General features: G+C 43.2%; 1 non-coding gene and 1 pseudogene across 1 annotated transcript; one reads left to right on the top strand and one right to left on the bottom strand.

The window, feature by feature from the left end:
* Positions 1-13,219, bottom strand: part of LOC123394125 — a 47,815-nt pseudogene that overhangs the window by 684 nt on the left and 33,912 nt on the right.
* On the top strand, positions 1,788-1,951 carry LOC123394127. Its single transcript, XR_006608892.1, has one exon. It is a non-coding gene; the product is annotated as a U1 spliceosomal RNA (small nuclear RNA).

Raw genomic sequence — 13,219 nt, 5'->3', positions numbered from 1 at the left:
GGAAGCAGGCTCCCCGCTGAGCAGAGAGCCCGACGCGGGACTCGATCCCAGGACCCTGAGATCATGACCCGAGCCGAAGGCAGCGGCCTAACCCACTGAGCCACCCAGGCGCCCCAGCGGCAGAGAATCTTCAAGCAGACCCCCTGCTGAGCACAGAGTCCAACTCAGGGCAGGATCCCAGGACTCAAAAGATCAAGACCTGAGCTGAAACTCAACAACTGAGCCACCCAGGCTCCCCTCCAAGAGTAGCCTTAAGTCAGAAGAAATTAAAATTAGATCAATCCTAAATATGCATGAATTTTTAAAAAGAGTAGGAGAAGGAAGAGAAAGAAGAAAGCCAAGAGCAGCGAGAGAGTAGTCAAGGAGTAATATGAATTTTACTACTAAAGTGTGGCATGAGACAAAAAAGAAAGAAAGAGAAAGAAAGAAAGAAGAAAGAAGAAAGAAAGAAAGAAAGAACTTTATTAGTAGTATCTCTGTGGTATGACCAAATGTGCTTTGTTTTTATAATACATACTTGACAAAATGTCTTCCTATTATTTAAAGCATGCATGAATTATTTCAATTTTAGTTTTAATATTTAAAGAAAGGGTGTTATATAATTTACTTTCTCAAATGTCTTAGGACTTCTGGCAGGAATCCTCCTCAACCACGCTGCATCGCCAAAGGTCTTGGAGGTGATCCTTGACTGTGTTCTCGAACATGAACCAGTAATAGTCGACATTCCTGCATCGTGTTTGTTTCTGTTATTGTCCTTGCCACAGTGAAAAGTACTTATTAATTTTCTTATGTACATATTAAGTGTCTCTTTCTGTCTCACTTATCAACTCCAAAAGGGCAGTCACCTTTTCTGTTTTATTCACCAATATATAATCAATTGCCTAGCACAATGACACATGAGGTAGGAACTCAATAAATACCTTTGAATGAATAAATATATAAACCAAGAAAGTGAAATCGTATCACAGAGTTTGGAAGTGTAATCGAAGTGTAATCGAAAATGTATAAATGCAAATAAAAATTGATTCATTGGAGCAAATGGTTGCCAATTTGTCATCACAAAATGGGCCATTAGTGTCCAAATTGTTTTTTTTTTACTGCTTTCTCATTACTATTTTTCACTAAGATTTGCTATTCCCAAAACATAGCCGTATCATCTGGGAAAAGAATAAACAGTTGTTTCTGATGTAGTGTAAACTCGTGAAGCAGCACGAAGGTGAGGCAATTGATGCCCCCAGAGCACACGATGTCAGGAGACACTCACGCCTAGGTTTGCGCAAGCCTCATCCATGAACCTTCATGACCCTGAGCGAGTGCCTCCTTAAATTTTGTACCCTAGGGGCCTCCCTTGTCCCATTCTGGCATCTCTGTTAGTTTATCTATTATTTGTTCTTTCTATAAACTTATCCTTGGAAGAGAAAAGAGTGCATGTCCAGGCTATGTCAGCTTGCCAACAGCAGGTTCATGAATGTCCTTCTTTTCATACACAGATTTCTTTCCCATCTCTTGACTGCCTGCCAGACCCACAGAACAAAACCTCCAGGTTGGTTAGGACGATCTCTTTCCTTTCCTCCAGTCCCATACTGCTCTTTGGGACCAAACTGACTGGCTGCACTAAACATTTTTGTTATCCAACCTTAGCTGGTGTGTAATGAGACTTGTTACTCTGCTCTTCATCACTCTGTGCAGGCCAGAGTTTACCAATGAGGTGCTGGGTCTCAGTGCATAGACCCCTTTCTGTGCCTTCAACATACTTTATGTGTTAAACTACTTCCCAACATTTAAAATTGCCAATTTTACAGGGGAGATACCATGATCATGAAGGTGGTTTTCCCAGGGCGAGGCTTATCCATTGCACTCCGGATGTGCTGACCCCTGCGATTTCCCCAAATGTGGGAAACTCGACTGCATAATTTGTGGTAGTGGGGGACTGCGTTCGCGCTTTTCCCTGAAAAAAATAAAATAAAATAAAATAAAATTGCCAATTTTACATGAAAATGCAGATGTACAAAATCTCAAAAATGGAAAAAAACCACATTTTTCAAAAGATTTTCTTTTCTTCATTTTAGGAGAGAGAGGATGTGCACGTGCATGAGTTGGAGGAGGGGCAGAGGCAGAGGGAGAGGAACAGACACCTAAACAGACCCCATGCTAAGCAGGGAACCCTACATAAAGCTTAATCTCACCACCCAATCATGACCTTAGCCAAAACCAAGAGTTGGTGCTTAATCAACAGAGCTGCCCAGGTGCCCCATACAACACATTAAAAAAAAAAAAAGAAAGAAAAAAAAAAAAGAAAATCTAACAAGATTTTTCTCAGTGTCTGTTTGTTAGGAAAAAATTTCCATGCCCCTCACAAATTAGAGAACTGGTTTAACATACATCTCCTGGAGACTTTCTTAACTTGGTTTGCTGACCTTCTTCGGGATGGGTTCTAGCAATTTGCTTCCACACAGCCTCTTTCCTTGCTGAATATGCATCAGCAAATGCCTTCTGTGTACATTAACACTATTCCTCAAATACTTTCTCTCTATCTATACACAGGATATGGACTGTATATCTGACTTTGTTTGGACGGATCGGGCCATGGAACTAGTTCTAGCAATGAGTGACGAGTAGAAATTTTATGTTTCTTATGGCTGAGCATTTAATTGTTAGTGCGAGCCTTTAGAGATCTCATTTTCCCTCTTTAGTGACAGGGAACATGGAAGGTAAGTGAAGCTTTCCAGCCTGTGTTCCTCAGTGGCTTTAATGAACAGAATTCCCTGTCATTTTGCAATGGACATGTAGTAAGACCAAGAAATAAACTTTTGGGGACACTTGGGTGGCTCAGTCAGTTAAGCCACTGCCTTCGGCTCACGTCATGATTCCAGGGTCCTGGGATTGAGTTCTGCACTGGGCTCCTTGCTCAGTGGGGAGCCTGCTTCTCCCTCTGCCTGCTATTCCCCCTACTTGTGTTTTCTTTCTCTCTCTCTGACAAATAAATAAAATATTAAAAAGAAGAAAGGACGAAAGAAAGAAAGAAAGAAACTTTTGTTGGAACTGTTTGTTGTCACCACAAAACCTAGTCTATCTTGACTGATAGGATGCTCTTGGTCACATCTATAGTTTTGTTTCACCTTTTCAGATTTAATCAAGCCCAATGTTTTAAGAAAATCAAAGGCAATTATGTCACAGATTGCCTTCTCAGAGTTCTAAGATCTGAGCAACAGAGAGAAAAAATAGCACCTGATGCAGCTATGTGGATGAGAAATGAATTTATAAAATTGACTTTCTATTCCAGAATGTTCTTTGCAATGATCATTGTTTTTCCTTTCGTAGAATATTAGGCAATTGTGTTAAACATGAAAATACACTCAGAGGTTTTTGTTTGTATTGTGTAAGTGATTTTCAGTATCATTATTAGGATTTTATAGAAATACTTTTGTAATATGTGTGGTTCCTATATTTCTTCATGGAATTTTATTAAAATCCAGTTTTTCCCAAAGAAACACATTTCTATTTAATGATGCAAATCAATGGAAAAATAAGATGTGACACTCCAAAATTCACTTTACATGTCACTGTTAAAGGCATATATCTATTCCAAATGAGGAGATGCAATTCTAGTTCACATAGCCTCAGAAGTAATTAGATACTTCAACTAGTATTAATAATGCTACAACTATTCACGGGCGAAGATCAACAAACCCAGTCACACCTAGTTGAGGTGCTTTGGAATCAGAGGCAGAAGAGGGAGCAAGATTATGTGGGTCCCTGTTCTCTCTGCATCCTTCAGAGGAAGGCCTGCTGGACAGGGGGCTAAGAATGGACTTGACCATAGGGTTGGGTTCCTTCATAGAGGTTGGATTCCAATGCCATGGGAGGGAACATGGACAGCAGCCTTTCTCAAGGACTCCAGTGCCAAGCAGAGCAAGCTTGGGTGCCAGATATTCAAGGACTGCTGGTTCCTGAGGAACTTGGGGGCCCCAGTGCAACTGAAAATTGGGACAGTGGGTGCACCTTAACCCATTGGGAGAGGTGTAGCCACGAAAGGACACTCATGCAACAACCTGACTGCCCATACCCACACTGCCATGTCGTAGGCACCCATCACAGGCTAGCCAAAAATCTAGGTGCTTTATACTTGCTAGCTCTTACCTTCACTATCACCCTTTAAGATGGATATAAATATTTCTAATTTTACAGATGAGGAGAATGAGGCTCCAGGGAAGTTAGGTTACTTATCTAAAGTTAGCTGACTTCTAAATGGCAGAATCAGGATTTAAACCAGGTTGTGCTCTTTTCCTCTGTGTTTATTTATATGATATGATATTACCTGATACGATATTAAATAAATACAATAGGAAAATGGCTACTGAAAATACAATTCACAGTATTTTAAAGATACATAACTTTTTAAATAATCACTATATTGATCAAACTCCATCTTCAAAATGGACCCTCCCTTCCTCTAGCCAAGACACCAACAATGATGACACCTCTATTGATTTTTGCTAAAGAGTGGCACTTGAGACATTGGAGAGAACCTGGTGCTTGCCAGAAGTCAAGGCCTTGCACCGGTTCTGAAAAGATCTAAAAAATTTGAGAATGTGGAGTTGGTGGTTGTGGTGGTGGTGGTGTGTGTGTGTGTGTGTTTATGTGTGTGTGTGTGTTGTAAGGAGGAGGGATTGCCAGAATTGGGATTACAGTGAATAGTGAATGGTCTTGACTACTTTGGGGCATGAGATAACTCCAAATCCAAGGGTTCCCTCAGAAAATCCAGGGCCATTCAGATGGCCTTAAATATTTTGAAACGAGGGAGAGTACCCAAGACAAAGAGAGAAATCACTGGAAGCTCCTGTACTGACCTGTCAGGTCTCCTAAGACACTTGCAGCCAGTAACTACCCATAGTGAATTCTGAACTCCCTCAGAATTCAGGGGTGCAAGCTGAGGTTTAGTGACCTCTAAGAGCTGAGGCTCCAGCCAGGTGGGACATCTCCCCCACCCACCACAGGCAACTGTGTTCTTTAGAAAAGAGCAAGGGGCAGGAGCTCCAGACACCTGTTAACTACAGCCTGTTCTTCTCACGCCTCGGAACTCCATACATAAGAAAAATAAACCGGGTCATCGCTGCTGGTGTAGGGACTTTGTGTCAGGTTTTAGGGGAAAAAGATGGGCTTTAATGTAGCAGGATGATCTGTCATCATTTTCTGGAAGCTAATTATAAGCCCGAAACCAGAACATCGCCGATTTTGGAATCTCCTCAGAGGATAACAGAAAGCTGACAAAGGCTAGCTTTCAGCTTTACTTTGGGTAAATGGTCCAACATGCTGTGGCCTACATTCCTCAGCTATAAAATAAGAATATACGACGACTTGTTTGAAACTGGGCCACAATAACATATTGAAAGGTGCCATATAAACACGGAGCTGTAGAATCATGGACTCTCAGAAGGCCGACAAGAGCATTTGGTTCACCCTCCATTTACAGATAAGCACATGCTTATGTGGTCCAAGCAGAGGAGGGGCTATTCTCATTTTATAGTGCTTCCAAGAAGAATTTACACTGCTGTTAGTCTATTTTGAAAGTCCACATCTTAAGAAATGCCTCCCGATGCTGTCTTAATTTCCACAGATTGCATCCCTTGAATGACCTCTTCTAGTGTCATTGGGCATCCCTGGTACCCTTGTTGGACTCACTGTGCTGAGTTGGGATATCCCTCTTGTTGCTGCCCCAGGTAGGGGCCATGCCTCTGAAGCAGGAGGTCAACATCTCTGGAGAGAAGAGGTAATCCCAAGATCTTCAGCAGGAAAGAAGAACATGGAGGGTGGGGAGACAGCTCTGGCTCTCGGGGCCACAATCCCTCAGGAATAGACCTCGAAGCCTCTACAGATACTTAAAGGACTCCCAGAACGTAAGGGTTATCCAAAGGTCTCTCCCATGGGGGCAGTCCAGGAGCTAGGTCAAGAGGTGTCCATGCAAGGGACCTCAGGACAAACAGGTGATGGCTTTATGTCATAAACCAGACTATCAGTGTATATTGCTAAGTGTGCTTTATTGTCCCAAGACTTTACTCCAGATCCCCCGGGGCAAGAATTTTCTTTTCTCTTCTCCTAGAAGGGAAATTTTTGTGGAAATGTTGGGCTGCACTGTGTCATAGCATTTCTTCTGTGAGAATATTGGCTGTTTTCCCCCATTGATCATGCCGGCGCAGATGCTTCCTTGTCCTTCTCTAAGCTCTTCATTCACTCAACAAGCATTTCATGAGCACTTACAATGGGCTAAGTGTTGAGAATCTAGCTGTGAGCACAATACACCTGGTATCTGTCCTCAGGGAGGGTACAGTGGACAGAGATCAGACTCCCCCGCTCCTGAGACTGGGATCCTCCTATCTCTTCACTGCCCCTCCTCACATTCCACTCCGCCCTCCGACTGGGACACTAGCTTACTGACCAGGGTAAAGTATCCTCTCCCTGGAGATTTCCTGTTGCCTACACCAGGACCTTCTCATTGTATGTGCTCTCTTCGTATCTCTGAATGCTGGGGGACTCCCAGGAAGACAACCCTGCACTTGCTAGGTGATGTTCGGAAAGTACATGGTTCATTCAGCAAGTACCAGACTGTTAGCCAGCTGTGTGGATGCTGGGCTGCTTCTGGACCAGGAATTAATTGCCCCCGTCAAGACTGGCCGGTTTCAAGACAGTCCTAATTGACGAGGGAAGCTCACTTGGCTGCTATGAAACTAGCCAGATGCCCACTGCCGTGCCCTCAACAATAAGTCACGTTCAATTCCAACTCGCCAGATGCCCACTGCCATGCGCTCAACAATGAGTCATGGTCAAACCCCGGATGTTAATGAAATCACAAATCTGGATGACGCTCTTGACACCTTGAACGTGAATGCTAAGATAAAGGGCCTTGGTAATAGGACTGGCCTTTCTGGAACACCACTAAGCCCTCACCAGTCAGGTTCCAGCTGCCAAAACAGGGACCTCATAACCGGCTTGCTGTCACTCCAACCCCAGAGCTTAGCATCATCTGGCAGGGGTGGCATGAGAGTTAAAACAGATGACATGGGATAAAACAAGGCAGGATATTTCAGAGGCAGATAATTTCCAGGTTACCTGTGCACGTTTTGCCTTTTGACTTCTCCCTCTTCCCCCCTGCCCCGACTTTGCCACTGCTGCCAGGCTGGTTTCCTAGAAGGGAGCAAGAAAACAATTTTATTTTCTAGGAGCACCCCTGGTAAGTGTTTAGGAAAAGTTCAAAGTTAAAAATTGCCTCAATGAGGTTTTGGAACAACCTCTTTAATGATAATGACCCATATTTTCCTGGTTGAATTCCTCGAAAGCCCTCTGCCTGTGTGAATACAGCCCTGGACAGGTGGGAGCGGACGGCAGGCAGAGGCTTTAGGAACTCCCGCTCCATTCGAGTATCCTATGATGTATGGTGGGTGTATTCCCAGAAACCTCCCCCCACCGCCTCCCGCAAATGTTGTGATACAGTTATCTCATGGAAGAGAAAAAGTACCGGGGAAATCAAGCTACCTGACTAGGAAAGCTGGTGGTTTTCTTTCCTTTGATCTGTTTCTTAGGAAAAAAAATTCTTAAAAAAAAAAAAAATCCCAGAACATCCAGTATAATAAGCCTGTTTAACTATAGTATTACACGCTCACTAACTAGCCTCAGGCAAAGTAGCAGCCTTGAGCCTGAGACTTTCTCTCAGAACCTCTCCAATCCCAGCATCTGTTGTGCTTGCTGTCACCTCCAGGGTAACTTCAGCATTTCACCTCCTCAGGTTCTGAACCAGTCCCTCCCACGCGGAGCTCGAGGCAGCTGGTAGAGTGCAAGCCAGGGTACGAGGAGCAACATTATTTCAGATGGAACAAGTGTCTGATGGAAAGCTTACACAATTGCAGCCGGTCCTGGACAATCTACCTGATCGTTTCACCCCCAGCCAGGTGGGTGTTCCAGAAGCAGGTGGCGCTTTACAAGAGAACAGCGCGATGGCATGAAATTGCATCTCCTGATTCGATTCCCCCCTAAGCATCGCTTGCTCATCCCACCAGTGACGGTGGACAGACCCGGTGGTGCCTCCCACCCCACTTTCAGCTTAGTCACCCCAAGTGATTTATATAGGCGAGACCACCCTTGTTTCCAGATAAAATAAGGAAGGGAATCTGAAGGGTGTTGCGGTGTCCTCTGCTCGCTGCCACACCCCTTCCTGTTCCTTTTCCCTTCAGTCTAATGAATTGTTTGTCTTTCTTTTCCTCCCACTCAAAAATGCTCATGCTTATGTGTGGGGTTTTTTGTTTTGTTTTTTTTTGTTGTTGTTGTTGTTGTTTTTTTTTATTTTATTTTCCAATAGAAACCATACACATTTTCCAGGACATTTCTCCAAATTTTTTTTGCACTAAGGCCTGACTTTTTAATAGAGTCAGAAGTGGTTCTCGTGTTAAAAACAGAGGTTTCTGGTTTTCATGGGCATTCAAAGCTAAATTCTTCACTAGCTAAATTCTAACTTATTCACTAGATCTTAATGAGATTCTGAATCATAGTTTTAATTTTGCTTGTTTAACCACTTGTGTTGTTTTGTTACTGCTCTAAGAGTTTTCAAATACGTCCAAAGGAGGGTAACCAGAAACAGTCCGTGTAAGAGACAGTTCATGTAGGAGACAGAGTAAGTCAAGCAGAGACTATCTGAACCAAACAGCAAATAGCACTGAAGAGCCAGTCAAAAGTGCGGCTCTAGGGGTGTGTGGGTGACTCAGTTGGCTAAGCAACCCGCTCTTGATTTCTGCTCAGGTCCTGATCACAGGGTCTTGGGATTAGTCTCAGGCTCTGTGGGGAGTAGGCTTGGGATTCTCTCTCTACCTCCCCCTCTGCCCCTCACCCTGCTCACAACAAACAAACAAACAGTAAATAAAGGTTTTTTTAAGTGTGGCTACAACAAATTATTAAAATTTTTAAAAAACGAAATTAGATAACCTGAACTCTCTGTTGTAGGTATATCGGTCATGGATATGAAAATGTGCTTAAAATGCATAGAAAGGGAGCCTGGGGATTTGCTCAGGAGTAACTGACACTAGTAAGAGATTGGGAGCCAGTGTGGGGGCAGGAACTAAAAGGGAGTCATGGTCCTCTAAAAAATAAAAATAAAAATACCACATGGTCCAGTAATTGCACTACAGGGTATTTACCCCCAAAAGACAAAAATACTAGTTCAAAAACATGTACGCCCCCCTATGCTTATGACAGCATTATTTACAATAGCCACAATGTGGGAACAACCTAAATGTCCACTGATAGATGAACGGATAAAGAAGAAGTCATACATTAAGTGGTATATATCAGCCATTTAAAAAATGAAATCTTGCCATTTACAACAACAGTGACGGACCGAGAGGGCATTATGCTAAGTGAAATAAGTCAGACAGAGAACGAGAAATACCATACGATTTTATTTATGTATGGCATCTAAAGAGCAAAACAAGTGAACAAACTAAAAAAGCAGGAAGAGACCCATAAATATAGAGAATAAACTGGTGGTTGTCTCCACGGTGGCGGTGTGGGGGTGGGAGGGAGGGCAAAATCATTGAAGGGGAGCGGGAGATACAGGCTTCTAGTTACGGTGGGAGTAAGTCACGAGCACGAAAGGTACAACGTAGGGAATGGAGTCAACCGTACTGTCATAGTGTTGTATGGGGACAGATGGGACCTCTGCCTATGGTGAGCATGGTGTAATGTCCATTGAATCCCTATGTTGAACTAACATATCACTCTGTGTCAACTATACATCAGTAAAAAAGACGAAGAGGAAATGAAAAGGAGGGCACCTGCACACAGAGGCAGGCACAGAGGGAGGACCAGGGAAGACACAGAACAAGCCTTCTAGAAGCCAGGAACAGCTGAGGTCACTGAAGCCAGGAGAGAAACAAGGAGGAGATTGTCCCCCACAGCCCTCGGAAGGAACCGATCCAGCCATCCCCTTGATCCCAGACTACGGCTACCAAAGTGGGAAGACTTCTGTTGTTTAAGCTGGAAGAAAATAAGGTGGCGGGGAAGTGAGTGAGATGTGACTTGGATTACTGCTATGTCACTGGATCTGTCCTAAGAAAACTGCGATACTCATGTAATCCACGTGCGTACACATGCTGACACACATCGGCAAACATGGATACATATGTGTATAAAAGAGAACAGTAACCTTAAACTTTATTATACTTCTGCAAAAGTCCTATAGTAGTATAATCACCCCCCTAGAGGCTCAAAATTCTTATTATGCTGAAGCTTGTGGGCTTCAGAAGGCTTTGTCTTTCCTTATTGCAATGGTTCTCAGCCTTGGATGCTCGCTAGAATCAATGGGGACATTCAAATCTCGATGCCAACGCCATATCCTAGACTAATGAAGTCAGAATCTCTGCGAGGGAAACTGGCTCCAGCTTTTGTTAAAGCTCCCCAGGCGATTTCAATATGTGACCAAAGTTGAGAACAAGTTTTACTCTGTAACCCCTCAAAGGGAGGGTCTATGTCTGCTTTGTCTTTATGTCCTCACAGACCTAAGTTAGTGACTTACATCAATATAATGAGGAGATCCGGAGCCTCCAATATTCTCAGAGGGAGAAAAAAAGTCCTAATAACCAGAGGTTAGTAATGCGTTAGGACTAACGCACGCAGATTAATAAGTCCTAACACCGTTTCTCCCTCTGTCCCTCCCTCCCCACTTGTCCTCTCTCTTGCTCTTGCCCTCTCTTGAAAAAACAAACAAACAAACAAATAAATAAAAATATGCAGTGGAATATTACTGATTTACATCAGTGTGGATGAAACTGGAGGAAATTGTGCTCAGTGAAATAAGTCAAACAGAGAAAGACAATTATCATACGGTTTCACTTATTTGTGGCACATAAGGTATAGCATGGAGGACATTAGGAGAAGGAAGGGAAAAATGAAAAGGGGGAAATCAGAGGGAAGATGAACTAGGAGAGACTAGGGGATCTGAGAAACAAACCAAGGGTTTTAGAGGGGAGGGGGTGGGGGGATGGGTCGGCCCGGTGATGGGTATTAAGGAGGGCACGGATTGCAAGGAGCACTGGATGTTATACGCAAACAATGAATCATGGAACACTGCATCAGAAACCCATGACGTACTGTATGGTGACTAACATAACATAATAAAAAAAATTATAACAGCAAACAAACAGATAAGTAAAAGCTTAAAATAAAGCAAAAAACCTTAAGTGTCTGCCTTCCGCTCAGGTCATGATCTCAGGGTCCTAAGATCAAGACACGTATCGGGCTCCCTGCTGAACGGGGAGTCTGCTTGTCCCCCTGCCCCTCCCCCCAACTTGTGTGCTCTCTCATTCTCGCTGTCTCTTGCAAAAATAAATAAATAAAATTATGAGTTCCAACAGACAGCATCATGCCCTTTTGATGCCTTCAGGATCTGCGTCTTTTCACACACACACACACACACACACACATCTGTACACACACAGTCCTTTGCTGGGTATCTCCTCAGAGCCTGAGAATTTGGTGGTGGCGGCGGGGGGGGGATTCTTTGGTCAGGTGATATCCCAATAGAGCAAGGTGAAAGCCGCCAACCAGCTGTGTCTCTCACTGATGTCAAAGAAAAGATTGTAAATGGATTTCTAAGTCACTGTTGAGCAGAAGGTCTCTTTGGAAGGACCCCTCAGCTTCCTCACGACTGCTTCCCCAAACGGATTACATTACTCCTGAGACATTGCCCAATCTTATTTGGGACAGTGAGTTCCTCGGGACATAGCAATAAGTCCTTCTGAAAAGAGAATTTGGAAATTTGAAGTTCTTCAGATATATTTGGGGTTTTTTCTTGAAAATGGTGCCAAAGGTTTCCTCTACTCCTGGCACAGCTGGTGTTGATGGTTGTGGTGGCTTCGTCTAAAATTTTGTGCTTTAAATGTTATGATCCTTGGGCGTACCAAACCTGTTATAAAGTTCGTACTGGGGACAGAGGGTCCATATTAATTAAGCAGTTGGGATTACCCACATTTGATATGGTCCTCTGAACAGCTCAGGTGGTTATATTAATTGCTTAGCTGTTGATCTCTTGAAGACAAGATTTCAGCGACAGAATTTCTGGTGTTTGAGTAGATTATAATTCCATTAGAAATACCCCTGTAATATATTAGTAAGGTACTTTTAAAAATAATCTACATAGCATTCTATCTTGTGTCTTTCTTTAATTGGTATGAGATCAATGCAGCATTATTTAAGTTCAAATATCTTGAGGTGTTTTTTTTTTAATCCCATTAAGCGATAGCTTCACAACAGATTTTGTGAAATCCTATTACTCACAGAACCTCTAAAATCAATGTTCCTATGTATTTTAAAAATCAAAAAACTTCTAATTATTTGAAAAAGTGATTGCATTTTACATCACTTAGGGGCATGTATATTTTATGCGATTATAATTCCAAGTATAGAATAAATAATTCTATTAAATCCCAGTATTTTGGAGAAAAACAACATTAGTCAGCTCTATAAATTATGGCATGATAAGTCGGATTGTTCCCTCTGTAACAGTGTAAGAGTTGCAAACTTTTCATCAAGACAGGAACAGAGAGAGAGAGAGAAATTCAGATGGGGGAAAACTATGACCTCTTTGGCATGTCTCTTTTCAGGATGACATTTCAGAGCCCATCTCTGCTGGGCTGGTGTCTGCCCACCTGGCCACACAGTCGGGTTTGTTTTTGTCAGCTCTAGCCCCGATCCGCGTCATGCAATGCACACATTTCCTACTTCATTCATCAGTCGCTCTGTCATTCATGGTCAGAGTGGTCTCTCTCACAGTGATGGCTTATGGAAGTTGTGCTACGCCACGCCTTCCTTTCCCTCCTGCTTCTCTCCTTTGAAGTCCAGCCCACTGGCCCCTCCCTCCCTCCACTGCTTGCTTTCTCTGGCTTCAGAAATCCTGGGACAGACTGAACGGGAATTTGCACCAGAGCCCCAGGATAGGAGAAGCACCTGTGCCCAAGGATAGGTTAGGTTAGCACCACGGTCACCAACATACACCTGGGTTGCCTCCTTAACTGCTTAGTCTCTAGCGTGCTTCCTTCAATAAAGACACCATTCAACAAACACTGGAAAAGTACATGAAGGAAGAATAAGCCAGCAGCGAATTGTGACTTTGTGTTCATGGGCACATTTAAGAGTGTCTGAACAGCCCCAATTCTCTGTTTGCTCTGAAAGTTCAGGC

This window comes from Mustela putorius, unplaced genomic scaffold (assembly GCF_011764305.1).
Source record: "Mustela putorius furo isolate JIRA1106 unplaced genomic scaffold, ASM1176430v1.1 tig00001501_pilon_pilon_pilon, whole genome shotgun sequence".
Lineage (NCBI taxonomy): Eukaryota > Metazoa > Chordata > Mammalia > Carnivora > Mustelidae > Mustela > Mustela putorius.
This window is presented reverse-complemented; position numbering and strand designations above follow the sequence as displayed.